The following is a 19191-nucleotide window of genomic DNA, read 5'->3' as shown; positions in this document are numbered from 1 at the left end:
AAGAAATATGGCATATTATGGAATATCCCATATTGTATCTCATTATCCTGAAGTTCAATAATAATAACTAGGCAAATAAGCACATTCTCACTACATTTTTTTTCCTTTAATCATTTCTTTGTATTTTAAAAAGTAATACATTCACATCATTCAAAATTCAAAATGTACATGATGACTTATAGTGAAAAACTTTCTTCTTACCTTTGAACCCTAGCCTTAGTTTTCTTTCCTAAAACAACTAATATTATCACTTTCTTATGTATCTCTGCAGAATACATTTATGAATACGTAAGCTAATTTGCATTACCTGTTTATTTGTTTTGTCCTTTTTCCATTTAATAATACATATTACAAATAAATGTTTAAGGGACCAGCAGATGGTGTAAAGGTTACGTTAATGGACTCTTACAAGTTGACCAAGGCTTGACTCTCAGACCCAGTGACTTAAAACTCACACCAGGTGCATGTGCAGGCAAGCCCAAAATCCCAAGAGGAGATTGGAGAAGAAGGAATTGTGGCATGACCACCCCCCTTGAGGATGATTTCTTGCTCTCTGTCTCTCTGTCTCTCTCTGCCTCTCTGGTGAATGCACGTGCCTATAGCAAAAAATTCCTCTCAAAAATAAAAAATAAAAATGTTTAAAAATGAAAATAAATTTTGGTGGTGACTCTATAACATTATGCAAAGAACCTCTTTATTCTTTTATATGACTACACAGAAAAAATCTACTGTATAAATTTATCATAATTTCTTTAACACTCCTCTCACCTTTTATTATAAAAATTTTCCCGTAATAAATAAATTGTGCACGCATTTCTTTTCCATTTGCAAGATAAATTACTGAAGGTGGAATCACTGAGCCGTAAGGTAACAGATTAGTTTCTGACGGATGGTATCAATTCTTTTAGGGACGACGTTTGCTCTTCATGGGTCCTCACTGCTTTCCCCTTCTCAGTGACCTGAACAGCCCTCAGCACACCATCCTGCAGCATCTGGTTCTTTACCATGTTCACGATCATGAATGTGACATCCCTACTGTACCTCTGTCTCACCTCAGTGGTGTAGTGCTCTCCCTTGTTACCATATGTAACAAGGTACAAAGTGCTATAATATCTCCTTCTTTCAGCCCACACTCCTCCAGAACAGACTCCCACACAACTCTAATGCTCTTGTTCTTGACTTTTTGTATAAGAACAGAGGCTAAAGTGGGAAGACCTCTCAATAAATCTGGCAGTTTCTCAAGCACACATGTGTGTAAGAACGTAAGTTCTTCAATGACATAGCTGTATAAAATGTTCAGTTCCATTGAAGTGAACCTAAGTGCCAAAACAGCTGTCTACAGTTCATCTTGGGCTGCTTGGTTGGCCCAAGTCTTGCTATGATGTTCAGATTTCTGTGTCAGATTACCCTTGGAGAAGTCCGGTTCAAAAGTCTTAGAGGATGCACCCTACTTTGGATTGAATTTTTTTATTCATCATCCTTGTATCATGAATTTAGAGCAGAGTTCAAATATGTACAGATGAATACAATGCAGATATTGTATTCTACAGCGCTGGCAGGTGGCATGGTGATTAAGGCAGCAGGACTCCCACATGGCTGACTGTGGTTTGAGTTCTGGACCTGGTAGCTTGCTTTCTCACTTTTCCTCTCTCTTTCTCACTCTGTCCCTCTCTGGTCAAATTAAATAAAGTTAAATAAAATAATTTTTTGAGAGGTTTTTTACTATAGGGTGCGTGCGCTTGCCAGACAGACAGAGAGAGACATAGAGACAGAAAGCGAGAAATCACCCTCCAGGGGGAATGGTCACGCTGCAATCCCTTCTCTTCCATTCTCCTCTTGGGATCTTGGGCACACACTCACACGCGCCCGGCATGAGTTCTAAGCCACCAGGTCCTGGATGCGAACCATGGTCGACTACATGGGAGTCCAGCGACATAGCCATTATGCTAACTGCTGGTTCCCTAATAAAATAATTCTTTAAGAAAGAAAAAGATATGATATTCTATGTATTGTCTTGGAAAAAGGAAATGTATTTTACCAACTGTCTCTGGGTAAGAAATGGAACTTCTGGCCCAGCCTTACCAGTAGAAGTTGGTAGACACTACTACTTGGCAGGCTTAGGCTGCATGGTGGGGGAGGGCCCAGTTTTGCCTGGCTTGTTTGTAGTCCCTGCTCCTGAGTAGCAGGAAAATCATGGCATAGCAAGACCCATCTAGAAAAGAAGAAAAGGAAAAAAAAGAAGAAGAGAAGAGGAAAGAGGAAAGAAAAGTAAAGAGAAAAGAAGAGAAAAGGAGTTTCCTGAGAATAATGAGGAATTATATATGTGTGAAGGAACAGAGGAATGACAGGATTTGTATTGTATCTAAAATTGGCATAGACTCATCATATTCCTTTGCCTACATCTATTCACTCAGCTCTCAGTTTTACTAGGCTAAATTCTAAAATGCTAAATCTCTAATGTGAGAAACACACTCACCCATACAATGTCAAAAAATGGTCATGGAGACATGACATGGTGAAGTGAGACTTTAATGGTGATTTTGCAAGATTGGGTATCTGATGGGCAGGTATGCCAGAAATGGTTACAATAAGCAATTCCCTAGTGCACAAGTTCTTCCACAGTTCCTCATTGGCTGAGTACTATGGAGTATATAACCTTCCCTTACTGTTATTATTCCCTTATTAGGTATGTATCGTCCATTTCCCTCTCTAGTCTGGTGGAAAGATGCAAGCTCAGGACAATCCCATGAAAAAGGTGCCAAATATCCTGACGAGAGAGAAGAACCAGAAAATAAAATAATTTTTTGAGAGGTTTTTTACTATAGGGTGCGTGCGCTTGCCAGACAGACAGAGAGAGACATAGAGACAGAAAGCGAGAAATCACCCTCCAGGGGGAATGGTCACGCTGCAATCCCTTCTCTTCCATTCTCCTCTTGGGATCTTGGGCACACACTCACACGCGCCCGGCATGAGTTCTAAGCCACCAGGTCCTGGATGCGAACCATGGTCGACTACATGGGAGTCCAGCGACATAGCCATTATGCTAACTGCTGGTTCCCTAATAAAATAATTCTTTAAGAAAGAAAAAGATATGATATTCTATGTATTGTCTTGGAAAAAGGAAATGTATTTTACCAACTGTCTCTGGGTAAGAAATGGAACTTCTGGCCCAGCCTTACCAGTAGAAGTTGGTAGACACTACTACTTGGCAGGCTTAGGCTGCATGGTGGGGGAGGGCCCAGTTTTGCCTGGCTTGTTTGTAGTCCCTGCTCCTGAGTAGCAGGAAAATCATGGCATAGCAAGACCCATCTAGAAAAGAAGAAAAGGAAAAAAAAGAAGAAGAGAAGAGGAAAGAGGAAAGAAAAGTAAAGAGAAAAGAAGAGAAAAGGAGTTTCCTGAGAATAATGAGGAATTATATATGTGTGAAGGAACAGAGGAATGACAGGATTTGTATTGTATCTAAAATTGGCATAGACTCATCATATTCCTTTGCCTACATCTATTCACTCAGCTCTCAGTTTTACTAGGCTAAATTCTAAAATGCTAAATCTCTAATGTGAGAAACACACTCACCCATACAATGTCAAAAAATGGTCATGGAGACATGACATGGTGAAGTGAGACTTTAATGGTGATTTTGCAAGATTGGGTATCTGATGGGCAGGTATGCCAGAAATGGTTACAATAAGCAATTCCCTAGTGCACAAGTTCTTCCACAGTTCCTCATTGGCTGAGTACTATGGAGTATATAACCTTCCCTTACTGTTATTATTCCCTTATTAGGTATGTATCGTCCATTTCCCTCTCTAGTCTGGTGGAAAGATGCAAGCTCAGGACAATCCCATGAAAAAGGTGCCAAATATCCTGACGAGAGAGAAGAACCAGAAAATAAAAGGGAGTAAAGGGCTATAGTGACCAGCCACTGTCTTGTTCCCAGGGTTAACCTCTTGTGGGTTTCATTTGTTCAAGAACTTTCCAGAAATGTCTGTTTTCTGGGTTGTCACATCTGCAGGCTGCTTAAGCAGTGTTTGTTAAACTATCCTTGAAAATGAATTCCTTGGGCTATTTTCTTACATCTATTTCTCCTATCTTTTCCTTCCCTTTCTATTGGCTTGTTAGAAAAGTCATGATGCATTTTTGCATAGAAAAACAGCAAAAATATGTCATGACTTTTCCAACCCAATACTTGCTCATGATTTCTCTTTGTTCCACTTATTTCCTTCATTCAGTCCCAAATGTACATCAGAATAGGAGGCTTTATAAAAAAGGATCAGTGAGATTGGTCACTCTTCCTAACCTTTTTCACATTTAGCTTTGCACAAACATGCCTGGAGGCTGGTTGAGTAGTCCAACAGGGATTTATTTTTGCAGAGGATACAGCACGACCAAAGAAGGAAGTGACCTAGAAGCAGACTATTGGGGAGCGGAAGTCTGGCTGATGAATATGGGTTTGTATCAATGCATAGGAGCAATTATTAGCTTAGCATAATTTTTGTCACTCTGAGTATACTCTAGACTTAGTGTATTATAGACCACTGAGAACATTTTGTGGGGCTCTTCTCTATAAAAAGAACTTGGTCAAAAATATATTACAAAATCTAAGGCTCATGGCAGGCATAGTGATTTATCAATGAAGATTTAGAAAACTGAACCCCCATCTTTTATCATTAACAACAATCAACTCAAAATGGATCAAAGATCTGAACCTAAGACCTCAAACAATAAAACTACTGGTGGAAAATGCTGGGAAAACTCTGGGAGACATTGGAGTAGGCAAAGACTTCTTAAATAAGACTCCCAAAGCACAGGCAATAATTCCTAAAATAGGCAAGTGGGACAATACCAGACTAAGAAGTTTCTGCACAGCAAAGGACCCAGCAACAAGTGTGAACCAACAACCCTCAGAATGGGAAAATATTTTTGTTAAATATGCCTCAGACAAGGGACTGATAACCAGAATACACAGGGAACTCAAGTGCCTTATGCAAAAAAAAAAAAAAAAAAAAGAAAGAAAACGATGAACCCAATTAAAAGATGGGAAAATGAGCTGAACAAAAATCTCTTTAAGGAAGACATACAAACAGCCAAAAAGCATCTGAGGAAATGCTCAATATCCCTCATCATAAGGGAGATGCAGATAAAAACCACAATGAGATACCACCTAACCCCTGTCAGAATGGCAAAGATTAAGAATATAAAAAGTGATAAATGTTGGCGGGGATGTGGTGAAAAGGGAAACCTCCTACACTGTTGGTAGGAATTTAAACTGGGTCAACCACTGTGGAGAACAATATGGAGGTTCCTCAAAGATCTACAAATAGAGCTACCATTTGATCGAGCAATCCCACTTCTGGGTATCTACCCAAAGGACAGGAGAATGCTCAAATGGAACAGTGTTTGCACATCAATGTTTATTACAGCATAATTCATGATTGCCAAGACATGGAACCAACCTAAATGTCCATACACTGATGAATGGATTGGAAAAGTGTGGCATATATACTCTATGGAATACTACTCAACCATAAAAAATAACAAGACCCTGGCATTTGATAGAAAGTGGTCAGATATGAAGGATATATTGCTGAGTGAAGTAAGCCAGGCTATGAAAGAAAGATATTGTATGTATCCACTTAATATATACCGACTATCTGCACTTTATGGTAGAGGGTGAAATATTGGAGGACATAAAAGCAGTGAAAGTACTTAACGGGAATACAACAGTGTGGAATGGGGGGTGAAGAGAAGAGGATAGAGGAAGATAGCAAGAGAACAAATAGAGAGGCAGGACATCAGTGGGAAACAGATATGACTTATTACCTGTTGATGACATGTATAGTATTCTCAACTGAATTGGTCTGAGAAGTATTTCATGATGGGTAATGTCTTTTTACAAGAAAAATGAGAAGTAGTGATTGACTGTTTAAAAAAATAATTAGAATAATAATAATGATTGGGGAAAACAATGAAAAGATATTGAATGATGAAGTGGGGAGATTGTCTCAGTACTGACTGACACACATGGCATTCCCTTTTGAAAAAGCAATGTAATACACTGTAAAGTTATATGCAATCCAATGTAATATAAACAAAATTATGATGATAATTTTAAAAATTTTAAAAAAAGATTTAGAGGAGTACTTAGATATTTTTTATCTTGTTCATTCACTGTACATAAAGATCCTTAGAAAAGTCAAGGGAGGTCCTCCTCTTTCAGTTCAGATCCAGGAACTCTCTGTATTTATTGTCAAAATGTGCAGTCCTTGCCTATTCCACTGCGATAAAAAAGGTAGCAATGCCGTTTCACTCAGTCTGCCATAATTCTTCATGACTCATTTGTGTAGGAACAGTATAGACCTTCTTTCTTTTGCAGTTCTCTAATAGAACTTATTTAGTGCTGCTTTCATCAGTACTCATGATAGTACATCATCCTTCATGCTGCCCTGGATTAGAGTGTCCAGCGAATCTCTAAGATTGATACTGTGCTTTATTGTTGATGACTAACAATGTAAATCCTTGGTGCCTAGAACATTTGGTCAATGTCTGGTAGCCATGATGGTAATGACCAGACCAACTAGCAGAAGGACAAGAATCATTTTAGGAAGGAAAAACAGAAAGCCTGTTCTCTTTTTGAAGTCTTCATTTCAGAGGTAAAGTTTTCCCCTCACATAGCTAAACAAAAGCTGTAATTTGCACTGTAAACTTTTTGCTACAGGAGTTCTCAGGGATAGACCATCTTGACCTTTGAATTATTAATGCTTTTTCTCAAATTACAATTACATCCTTAATCCCTGTCCTGCTAACTGCCACTTTTCTCATAGGTTGAGTTTTCATTCTTCCCTATTTTGTTCATTGGAACCTGTATACCATATAATAATAGAATCTTCAGAACAGCACTTTGTCAACTGCAAAGGTTATCAAATGCTAATGAGCTCTTTTTAATGGTGGTTAACTCATTGTAAGACTTTGCATAGTTCCATATTTTCTTTAGCATTTCTCTATTTATTTTTGCACATTCTTTCTTGAAAAATCCTCAAAAATTATTTTAAATATTCTTGGAAAGAAATGAATATAGCCAATGATCTTCCTTAAGACAAACGTGTTCACATAAACATCAGATTTATTCCCTTCGAAAGCCTTATCAGTAAGCTATTCCTGCTCTTCTGTGGAAATGGGAAACAAGGACAAACACACCAAGTGATTTGCTCAAGGTCAGCGGTGGAACCATGATTTAAGTTCAAGTTTCTGTCTTGAAATCTTGTATTCCCTCTGTAGAACTCAACGGGCTATGATGTAAGATGTTTACTGTAAAAACATAAAAAGGAAACTGAAAAGAAAAAGCTTCCACTGACAATAAAAGGACCTTTTTCTCCAAAGATGCCATTATTGACTGCCTTTATCATTTTGTTTTATTTCACCTTTTTTTCCATTGTTCTACTCTTTTCTTGCTTTGATTCCTTTAATTAAATATAACTGCTTTTTTTCTTGTTTTCTCTTTCTACTTGTCAGCTAATATACTGGAACTATGTAAGTCATTCTATTATCCATTTCAATCACCTTGAATGTCCAGATTTATCAGTTACCATTTACTGCCACTGGATTTCATACAATATGAATTTAAGTATGATGAAATGCCACTTAAGAATAACATTTGTGTAACTCACAGAGATACTGCGAGCCTGGAATACAAATATATTCACCTAAGTTTTCCAAATAGTCTTTCAAGATGCTTCTTCTACCTTGTAGCTAAATATTCTGTACCTTTTTATTGAGACCTCCATTGCACTCCTAAAATTGCCTCAGGATTCTGAGGTTTACTAATTCTATTTGCAGATGGGAGGTGAAGTGAGAACTAGAGTCTCACCTGCTTGCTAGAGGCTGTTGCTTTTTCCTGTCTCAATTGCGTTTTCAACTGTTTCTACAAATCACATGGATTTTGTCCACTGCTGTGGACTGGCCTTACCTATCCAGATTTTGCATCTTCTATATTTGGATCCAAGAGTACAGTTCTTTCATTGAACTTTTCATGTTCTGTGACTGTTGTTTAAGTGGACCACCATGTTAGAGCTGCTGGGTGGGGGAGAGTTTGCCATGTTAGTTGTCTAGTACATTAGAACCTCCCCTTTCCTGTGAGCCTCCAGACAAGGAACTGTTCAGGTCACCAGCTGCCCATCACCAGTCCAGACCTTTGTTCCTCTGCTCTGGTAACCTTGGTAAACTTTCCTGCCACTGGAATTGATGTTAGAGTTTCTGTGACTAGACATTGTAGAAAACCTTGGACTATTGATAGTATGAATTATTTTTCATGATTTTTGTTAAAAGAGTTCATTACTGGGACCAGCAGATGGCATAATGGTTATGTCACTGGACTCCCATGTAGCTTACTTTGGTTCAAGTCCCAGACCTGGCAGCTTAAAACACATTGGGTATGTGTACGTGCATGCCCAAAATTTCAAGAGGAGAGTGGAAGAGAAGGGATTGCAGTATGGTCATTTCTCCTGGGGGGTGATTTTTTGCTTTCTGTCTTGCTTTGTCTCTCCAGCAAGTACACATGCCCTATAGCAAAAATTACTTCACGTTAGTTGTTAGAGTATTAGAAAACACTTTTTTTTAATTTCTTTTCCCCATAAGGCACGTGTTCTCACAGTAAAGACAGAGAGAGATAGAAAGAGAGAAAGTAAGAAATTACCCTCAACTGGGGACTGTCACATTACAATCCCTTCTCCTCTTGGATTTTGGACATATATGCACATGATTTTCCAGCTGCCAGGTCCGGGACTTGAACCAAAGTCAGCCATGTGTGAATCCAGTCCTTAACCACTACACCTCCTGCTGGCCCCTAGCAAATCCTTTCTTAAATTATGTTTTTACTTTCTTGGTTCACTCTTCTAATCAGGGTTGTGAATTTGCCACCTGTCATCTAGAAAATTGGTATAATTTAAGGGCATTAATGTTCCATCTAGTTTAGGGGTCATACCTTAGTCAGGTCTTAGCCTTTTTAAGTTTAGAATCTTCATTTGTGAAATGAAGGAATTGGATTAAAATAGCACAATATATTTTAGGTCTCCTTTTTGGTTTAAACCCCTTTTACAGAACTATATCATCTCACTAACTCCCCAATTCATGAACAAGTTTTTAAATCATCTCATCATCTTATGTGTTTTATAATATTAGGCAGTTTTCAATTTTTTAAGTCTTTTTTTGAGAGGTTTTTGCTTTAGGGTGCATGCACTCACCATAAAGAGAGAGATAAAGAAAGAGAAAGCAAGAAATCACCCCTCAGGAGGGATGGCCACGCTGCAATCCATTCTCCTCCATCCTCCTCTTGGGATCTTGGGCACACACACACATGTGCCTGGCATGCGTTTAAGCCACTGGGTCTGGGACTTGAACTGAGGTTGACTACATGGGAGTCCAGCAACAGCCATTATACCAACTGCTGTTTCCAACAATTTTCAATTTTTAAAAAAATAGGACAATACATTATTATGGATTAAATTGTTAGCACTATAATCAAAAATCCCATCTTCTTCAAGGTAGCCCTGAGTTTTACATTTTATTCTGGTAAAGTGATTTTAAGTAGCCCTTTACACTCTTAAAACTATTCTAATTTGGATGATAAATTATATGGTTACCTTAATCATTTTGTTGTTTAAATAAAATCCTGTTATATAAAAGTATATCTTAACTTTTCCCCATTTAGCAAGTGACATTCTCTGTTCAATTTTTAAATATTAATCATGTAACAAAAAGCATTATTAAGAGACCAAAAATGTAAATGATATCCCTGATGTTTAGTTGGGAATTATATGGGTATTAAAATAAAGATATAAATGTAACTACATGTGGCAGCATGAACAAAACTTCTTTTCTTTTTTTTTAGATTAATTTATTTAATTTTCATTTCATTTTCTTTTACACATTCAATCACATTATTATTTGCCTTACAAAATGAATATTTCAACAGGTGAACATCTCTCCCCAACACAGTTGACAAAACCACAAAACATCCTCAACAGACAATACCACACCTCCCTGTGACATCAACACTTTGCCTGCCTATTTTTCTTCTAAGTGTCCTTCCTTAGACCCTCCTGTTGCACACACACTATATCTGGTATTTACATCTATATACTGTGTTTCTACATTCTTTAGTGAATTAGTTTCAGTCATAGAGTGTGGACACTCGGTATATATTAAGCGGGAACAAAGCTACTTATTTTCTAAGTCTGAACTTGTTGAATTTTGCTCTTAGAAACATGAAATGTTTTATTTACATAGTTTTCATGTTTTTGTTCCTAAAAGATATTTCAGGGAAAAGATTTAAGTTGTTATTTGCTAGCCTTTGTTCTCAAATAAATCATTTTATTATGGATAATCTTTAACCCCTTTAAACAAAAAAAAAATTTTAAAAGAAAAAGAAAAAAATCCATATTATTGGCAAAATTTTCCCTTTAATAGTTTTTTTTGGTAGAATTAGAGACAGTAACTTGATGTGCTGTATAAATATTTTGATTAGTTACATGCAACCTATGAATTTAGTAAAGAAAATCTGAAGGAAACTAGTAGGTTATCTTTTTTTATGTTTCTTGTAAATGTGTATTTCAACATCAGTGTTCTTTTGCTTCCTGTCTCTAGCAATAATCTACCACAGATATAAATTAAACAATGAATAAGAACAAAAACCATTTAAAACTGCGTAATGGATAAAACCACCCATGGATGGTGTTCTGATGATACACTGGGTTAAGATCTGACTCACGAGCAACTAGACATGCTCACTTGACTTTTTTTTTAATTTGCCAGAGGGTGCTTTTATTTGCCAGAGAGAAAGAGGGAGAGGGAGAAAGCACCCAGCAATGGGACATGATCAGGCTGCAATTTTTTTATTTTCAATTCTGTTGGGATTCAGGACATGCATACCTATGCATCTGGCATGTGTCAAGTTTCTGGGACTGGAATTCAGACTACCTGGTCATCCCTGTGGGATCTTGCTCCCTTAACCTCTACGCCATGGCTCCAGCCCTCACTTGATATTCATTAGAAGACATCAGGATTGTTCTCCCTGCTACAGGCTCTCATGGCCAGGGCATCTGCTACAACCAGCTCAGATGCTGGTGCAGCAGAATCCATCTACAGCCTGTCTCTTGCTGTTGCATTGCCTTGGTGAGAGCACTCTCTGTAGCAGTTTTCTTTAAGCCTGATTGCTGCTGCCAAAGCCATGCAGGCCTTGGGAAAGGGGAGGCAACTCTTGGAATTCCGATTGTGGACCTCTGCCTTTTCCCTCAGTAAAACAAGGTCTGGGAACTACTTGTTATCATTTTAAGACTTTTAGAGTCAGTATTTTTAGGGTTGTTTGAAAATAAAAGAAGGGAAGTACAACCTATTAGAACATCTTAAAATTTGCTGCCTCTATTTCCTATTTTACTGAGAGTTCCTTATTGAGCTTTACTTCTAGTAGCTAGAGACAATCACCCTCTTCCTAGGTCCTAGCGTTGCTGTTTCAGGATTCAGACGTCAGTGACTAGGATGAGATCCCAATCTAGTGAAACGAAAAGTTCTCTTTTTTTTTCCTTGGAGCTGAGATATTATTTGATTCTTGCATCAGGATTGACTGCTTTGACAGGTGGTCAACAATTAATTTTCATTTAGAAAGACTTCCCTTCCACTCATTGTGGTATGGCTGTATTCAGTACATTAATTCTCCAATGTTAGAGTAATTTTTTTTTGAATAACACCACTTTTGAAATGCTGAAAGTTCAGTCCATATGGGACTTGTTTAAACTTGCTTTTAGTTTATATTCATCCTAGTCAAACTGCTTTGGGATCTAGTTTTACCTGTGTGAATTTTAAATCATGGTAAATATTCAGAGCAAAAGTTAACCCCCCCCACCCAACCAATTAAGTGTTTTCCACTGTTATATTGCCAAAACCTATTCTGGTTACATATTTTAAAAGGCCATTTTTATGTTTTTTTTGGGGGGAGTAGAGTATGCATTTGGTTAAAATCAGGTGATATTTACTTTCATAATCTTCAAAGTTCAGTGCATTCCTTTGTGTGTGTGGATTGTGTGGTCTGATGAATTTTTAGGAAGCAACACTCCAGAGGAGAGCTCAGGATCTTGGAGTTCATCCACTTCATGCTGCTTCTGACACTTGACTTTCTTCTGTTACCCCCCTGCCAAGATCTCTGAGGTCGCAATTCTCAGGGCTGTTACTATATGAATGGAGATGCGGAGACCCTGCAGGGCTAGAGGATGTGTGTGAGCCCAAGGAAAGAAGAGAAACTTAGGAGCAATTTTAACTATATTAAACTAACAAACATGACCAGTGACTCTTCTGTTAATGCAGAGAACGCATATCTATGTTAAACTTCCATTGTAGAAGGCAGAGGTCAAAATAATGAATCATGTGGAAAAGGGACCTGTGTTAAGAAAATGTGCAGAGGGCCAGGCAGTGGTACAGTGGTAATTGTGATTGGACCTGACTGAGAAAGGTTCTGGTTTGTGTTGTGGGACCTCCCTGAGTATGCTGGCCATGAGTGTTTATGTTCATGATCTGCACCAGCTGAGACTGAGGGTGTATCGTAGCATGGAGACCTTGCTGGGGATGCCTGTCTCCCCGCCATTGTCTCTTTCTCTTTTTCTCATGGAAGAAATATTAGGCTGTTGGGAAAGTCATGATGTGTTTTTCTATTTCTCTATGTAAAAATGTGTCATGACTTTCCCAACAACCCAATAAATAGGTAAAGGTTAAAGAAATATGTGATGGGCCAGCCCATGGCCTGGTAGTCAAGGAGGCTGAATTCCATGTAGCTGACTATGTGTTTTGAGTCCTGAGCCCAGTAGCTTGAAAAACACACTAGATGTATGTGTGTGTGTGCCCAAGATCCCAAGACGAGGGAGAAACGGATGAGAGGGACTGTGGCATGACCATGGCCCAGGGTGGTACTTACTCGCTTTCTCTCTGTCTTTCTCTCTCTGGCAAGTGCATGGACCCTCTGGTAAGTTTTTTGTTTTGTTTTGTTTGTTTGTTTGTTTTGTTTATTTTTTTAATGCAGAAATCTTAGGGCTGAAAGAGAAGAAAAGTGAGTTGGATCTAGGAAAAAGATCTGAAAGAAGTGTTCTGAGCTGAGGGAAGGGCAAGCAAAGGGGATTACAGAATGAGAGCCAGACCAGCCCCCAGCCTGCCATCTTCTGGGAAGCAGGAGGATAATGGAATTTGGGGGGACTCCTGTCCCCAAAATACCTGCATTTGCTTGCTTTTATCTTGAAAAACTCAACAGGATGCAAATTCTTCATAAGAGTAGACGCAGAATATATCGATAAAGTCTAAGTGTGAGAAGGACGCCACGGAATTGTGTCCTGCTGGTCAAACAATGTGTGAACTGTTTTAGGCAGCTCTTATCTCTTCGATTATAGTGACAGTCCTAAATCATCTCTTAGTGGCCTGAGTCATTTTTTCAAAACATCCTGTTTTTGTCTTCTTAATTAAACCAGTTCATTGTTCCCCAGTTGCCCCTACGATTGAGTTCAAGCCCTGGACAGGGCTGACAGCCCTAGGTGTGATGTGGCCCTGGTCACCCAGTCTAATCCCAACTTCTGCCACTATTCGCCCTGCTTGTCTCCCACTAACTTCTTTCAGTTTTTTGATCTGGAAACACTTTGAATCTGTCTCTGTATGTTTGTTGCTTTCTTAAATACTCTTTTTTCTCTCATTCCCTCTCCTGCCCTATTTTAGGTTTTAACCTAGGGTAATTTTCTCTAGAAGCTTGGGACCAGCAGTTGGCATAATGACTGTGTTACTGGACTCCTGTGTAGTTGACTGCAGTTTGAGTCCCGGACCCAGAGTGACTTAAATTCATGCTGGGCTTGTGTGTGTGCGTGCCCAAGATTCCAAGAGGAGAATGGAGGAGAAGGGATTGGGGCGTGACCATTCCCCTCCCTCCCGGGGGGGGGGAGTGATTTCTCGCTGTCTCTCTTTCTCTCTCTCTGGCATTCCGGCAAAAGCATGCACCCTATAGCAAATATTCTCAAAAAAAAAATTATCTTTCTCTAGGAGCTTTTCTATTGTCCTCAGTAGGGGCCAGAGACAGTAAAGACATCTGTTGTAAATGCCATTCTGCTGTCTGCATCTCCCACCACTTGGGAGTTTCTTGGTATGTCTTAGTCCTCATTTTATCCCCATACTTAGCCTAGCACTGGCGTGGATTAGGTGCTCAATAAATAGCTGCAAATATACAGCCACAGGAATAAATGAAAGTTTTTTTTCTTTTTGACCAGAGAAAAGGGTAAAGAGAAAAGCTGGGGAAAAGTGTGGTGGCTGAAAATGAAGGAAATAAATTTTCCCTTACTTTTGGTTAGTTTTATTTTTATAATAAGGCAAAAAGAAAAAAGGAAAAAAAATTGGAAAAAGTTTGCAGGTTGATTGGTTTTAAATTTTCCACTTGTAAAAGCTTGCAGCTCTGTGCCTTTGCTATGCTTAGTTTTGTTTTCTATCATGGGCCTTTTAAAAATCATGTATTTATTTATTTGTTTAATTTTACAATATCCTTGTATAGAACCTGACCTAACAAGTGTTTGTACTTGATAATACTCAGTGATGTAATTATCTAATCTCCAGCGTAGATAACACGTGCACGTCACATAGAAAGTATTTCAGTTTACCTGGGTCACCTTAACCAGTAGGCCCTACATAGGACTAAAAGCTGGAGGTTTGGGGCCTGGTTTTCTTTATATCATTGCCTATTTAGCTAACATTAGGACACTAAACTTTATATATTTATTTGCATTGAAATAAACATCATCATTAAAATGGACAAATGCTTTTTTTGATATCCATATTGTATGACAATATAATGAAATGAGATATATGACAATACCATAAGCCTCTCTACAAAATTTAGATAGTAAAAAAGTATTGGTTTCTGGCAAAGTCTTGATGCATTTTTTGCATAAAAAAAAAAATAGCTACATCATGGCTTTCCTGACAACCTAGTATGGAGGAGGAGAAATAGCCCAGGAATTAGGAGGCTGGTAGGTACAACTGTTTATACTATTAACGATCTCCCTGTTCTCTAATTCCCCCTTATCAAACAAATTGTATCATCAAATAAGGAGGTTAATCAGGGTTTTGCTTTGCAATTTCTTCTATCCTTTATATCTACCAATCTAGGAAACTTGAAACAAATATTCCATACATAATTCTATTAAATGTCTACAGAATCCCAGGGCTATTTAATTCAGCCCTCCACTATGTGGGCTGCTATTGCAGTTCAGTACCATCTTCTTTTTCTGTCCTGTTACTTTGTAATTATTCCAGATGTTCACATTCTATTTTGATATATTCCCAGATCACCTTAGAATGGAATGCTTAAAATCTACCCAGGAACCAAAACTAGCTAAAAGCTATTTGTGTTTTCCCCCAGGACCAGCCAAGGTGGTTTTAGTAATTATGTTCAGCAGAGCTCAACAGCTGTTATGTTACCTGAAATATTTTTTCTTGTTTCTTGGCTTTTAAGTTGATATGCAGAACACCTATTCCCCAGTGCTCAGCCTGAAGGAAAGCAGTTTTCTGTTCCCCAGCTAATACTGAACAAAAAAAGGCCAGTTCCAATTAAACAGTCTGGAAGATTGCAATGGAATGGTAACTATTAGTAACTTTCAAAGCTAGACCACCTGCCTTTAGGCAATTTGTGGCTTTCTATTCTTGTGCAATACAGGGGGTAGATGTCTGGCAAAACAAAAAAGAATTCAGAAAGTAGGTATGAAACATGATTCCTCTTCAGGGCAGAAAAATCACTTCACTCAAGTATCTGCTTAGTTTCACTCCTGCATTTGAACCTCCCAGTAGAAAAACGTGGAGCAGTTTATCTGCAAGCATATGTTCCATTACTAGTTTATTAAATGGGCTTTTTTGTGCATGTGTGCAATTTTATTCAGATGGTAAATCACTAGTTGGAATATTTGCTCTTAGCTTTTTATAAATTGATATGCATAGCTATAGGGAAATCTATTAGAAAATCCTGTTTTCCAAAGGTTTGGCAGTTTCTCTTTAATTAGTCTGTAGGGTAGCTCAGGTTTCTGTAATTTGTGTTTAACTAGACTGGAAACTTCTGGCAGCAGCAGGAACCTTCTGTCCCATAAATTGGAGAAAACCATCACTCAGCCATTGAAGTAAACCTCTTTTAGATACAAGGCAATAATGCATTCACTTTAGAACAGAGAATGAGTCCTGAAATACAATTCAAACATAGAAACAGAAGTTGCTACTACAGAAGAAAATCTGTGGATGTGTTTTTGCTTGCTCCTTTGCTACTGCTGTTGCTACAGGTAAGAACAAGAGAAGAGACTATGTAGCTGAGTTGATGAAAGCAGATGCCAGAACCAATTATGACCAAGTTATGGTTAGAGAACAGACTGAAACATAATGTTACTAAGTTTCCAAAAGAACAGCTTGTAGCACAGAACCAGAAACAATGTAACATCCTACAGGAGGAATCAATGATAAAAGCCACACTTCTCAGGTGTTCTTAGGCATTTACAATGAACTACAGAATTGAAAAATTATGGACCCTTTAAGATGAACACTGTTATATACAGAGTCACTGTACTCCGGGGTTAAGAATCTGGACTCCAGAGTTACAGATATGGCTGATATAAATTCTGACTTACATCAACCGTGGCCAAGTTACTTGACAACTTTGTGCCATAATTTTCATGTTTGAAAACTGAGATAATTATGAACCCTTTAGAGATGTGGAATTAGCAAATGTTTGTAAGGTCCTTAGTAAGTATTCAATAATATGTGTCAACAAATGGTATCTATTACTGCTGTTGTTACTAGCACAATGTTCTGGACAGGAATTTCACCTAATTCCAGAACATAAGGTCACAAACTGAGCATTTCTAAATACTGTAGTCTCTTACAGCCTAGAGGGGCTTAGAATTTGCATTTTCCAAAGAACTTCAGTGCTGTAGCTTGTGCTTCCAAAGATGGTTACAATAATATTTCCCATCCTGCATGCTAAGTGGTTGTTTGCCGTGCCTTCAGAAAGAGGTGGAATTTATGTTTTCTGCCCCACCCCCACCCCCAAATCCCGGTGGGCTTGTGACTGCTTCAGCCAATGGAGTATGGTGGAAGTGACACTAAACAACTTCAAAACTAGGCCAGAAAGGGCTTTTAGCTGGCTGGCTGGATGCTCATGCTAGGAGTCCTGTCAGATTGTCTTGTAGCTGAGATGTATAATCACAAGAAAAAGCCACATTTAGGTGCTGGAGTCAGCAGTTGTAACCGTTGAATTACACCCATTCAAACACCAGACCTGTGACTGAAACAAGTTTTCAGATAATTTGAGCCCCAGCCCTTGAATGGTTCAGCCTTGATCTTACCCGAGACCCCACCCTCATGAAGCAGAAAAGCCAGCCCCAATCTGCCCTGTCCAAATTCCAGACCAATTTTGTGAACATCATAAAATGATTGGTTGAAGTCACCAAATTTGGGGGTAATTCATCATACAGCAAAGATCAACGGATGCAAATTCTTCCTAGTCTGGCCAGTTCCTCTATAGATTTTCAACTTTTCTCAATCTGTCAGTATTTAGTAATCAGTGCCTATCAGCAATCTAGTCAGCATTTATTATGTGTCTTCTTATGCAAGGCACTATACTAGAGCAGGAACAGGTCATAGTCAAACAAAAAATATACACAAGGCCGAAGATCATTCAGGAACTAAGTGAATGACTGTTCAACATAGAGTAGTGAAAACATGACTATGGTATAAATACAGAGGCTGAGATAAACAGAAAATGGGCCTTGAAGGATGTGGGAACTTTGATAAATAGAAAAGGGAGAAGAGAGTATTCCTGGTTCCAAGAAATTGATAAATACTATTTTGGGAAAAAAAATGAGATTGGATCTTAGCATTAATCTGTTTGAGGCCCACCTATATTAGCACATACTGCTGCTTGGTACACTGAGGCCATGTGGAGAATCTATGTTCAATTCCTCTCCCACCCTTAGACAAAAAAAGTGGGCCAGTGGTGTTCTGTAGTCCCAGTACTCAAGAAGTTGAGGCAGGAGAACTGTGATGCAGTAAGACCTAACTAAAATACACCCCCCCCACATACACACACACACAAACACACACCACAAAAAACTGATCTGTTAGCATCTTATGTGAAAATATTATTATATTTATCAGAAATGCTTTTTGATATGTTCCTAATTCTAAGGGAATTTACTATTTTATATAGGTTGAATGGCATGAGTGATGTCATAAGTAGGGTTAATTTCCACAAAATAAATGAGTAACTCTGCCTCCTACAAAAATGTAATTTACAACTTACTAGAACACACAGAATTTTCAACAAACTCCAACAAATATAACGTCTTGTAGTTGACACTGGTCATCTCAAAGTTATAGTTCTCAGAACTGCTAAATCACATAATATAACAGGAAAGTTCTTTGGCCTTTTTAAAGGAAATGTATTTAGATAAACACTCAAATTTTGATAACAAAATATAGAATAGATACAACAAATGTTATGGTGTTCAACATGTAAGTATTCATGAAACATGCTCCTCTATTAAAAAAAAAAAATGAGAAGAAATGGCTAACCCATGCTTTTGTAGTCTTAGTGTCCCCATGACAACTTTTCATTAAGCACAACTAAAATGTATAGATTCTTATTTTAACTATAATTTTAAATTTTAACTATAATTTTAAGTTTTAGAATTTTAGAATTTTCCACTATTTGCATGAACATTGTTAGTAGCTGGAGTGCATCACTTCTTAAGTAGTAAATTCTGTTAAATAGCTCAACTTCTGGCTCTTGCTTCCATTGGGACCATCCGAGATCCCCTTAAAGTCTTTTAGTCCCACCCTCTGGAATGGTACAGAATAACTCGACTTCTGTCCTACGTGACAAGCATTCATTGTTTGAAGATGGCACCTGTATGACCTCTGCGATTTTTCTTTTCTTGGCTAATCCCATGTTCTCCCACATGACTATCTTTTTTCAGATCCTTCTTTATCTTGATTGTTGTCGTCTGAATTGTTTTCAGAATGTCTTTCTTAAAATGTTACCCAGAACAAATGTGAAGTCACAGCTGTGGAGGGAAATGCCTTGATTACCAGACAGTAAATATTTAGCTTGATCTAACCACTGGGAAGTGAAGTTTTTTTCATGCG

At 38.2% G+C, this 19191-nt stretch overlaps 1 protein-coding gene and 1 pseudogene across 1 annotated transcript in view; one reads left to right on the top strand and one right to left on the bottom strand.

Moving 5' to 3' along the window:
• The window catches only part of LOC114006789 (caspase-7-like), a 78436-nt gene that overhangs the window by 10846 nt on the left and 48399 nt on the right, over positions 1-19191 (top strand). The gene's annotated exons all lie outside the window — the stretch shown is intronic.
• LOC102486664 (single-pass membrane and coiled-coil domain-containing protein 1-like) overlaps positions 876-19191 on the bottom strand; it is a 32329-nt pseudogene continuing 14013 nt past the window's right edge.

The sequence above is a fragment of the Tupaia chinensis genome, unplaced genomic scaffold (assembly GCF_000334495.1).
Source record: "Tupaia chinensis unplaced genomic scaffold, TupChi_1.0 Scaffold000085_1, whole genome shotgun sequence".
Taxonomy (NCBI): domain Eukaryota; kingdom Metazoa; phylum Chordata; class Mammalia; order Scandentia; family Tupaiidae; genus Tupaia; species Tupaia belangeri.
The sequence above is the reverse complement of the archived record's forward strand: the minus strand, read 5'-3'. Positions and strand labels throughout refer to the sequence as shown.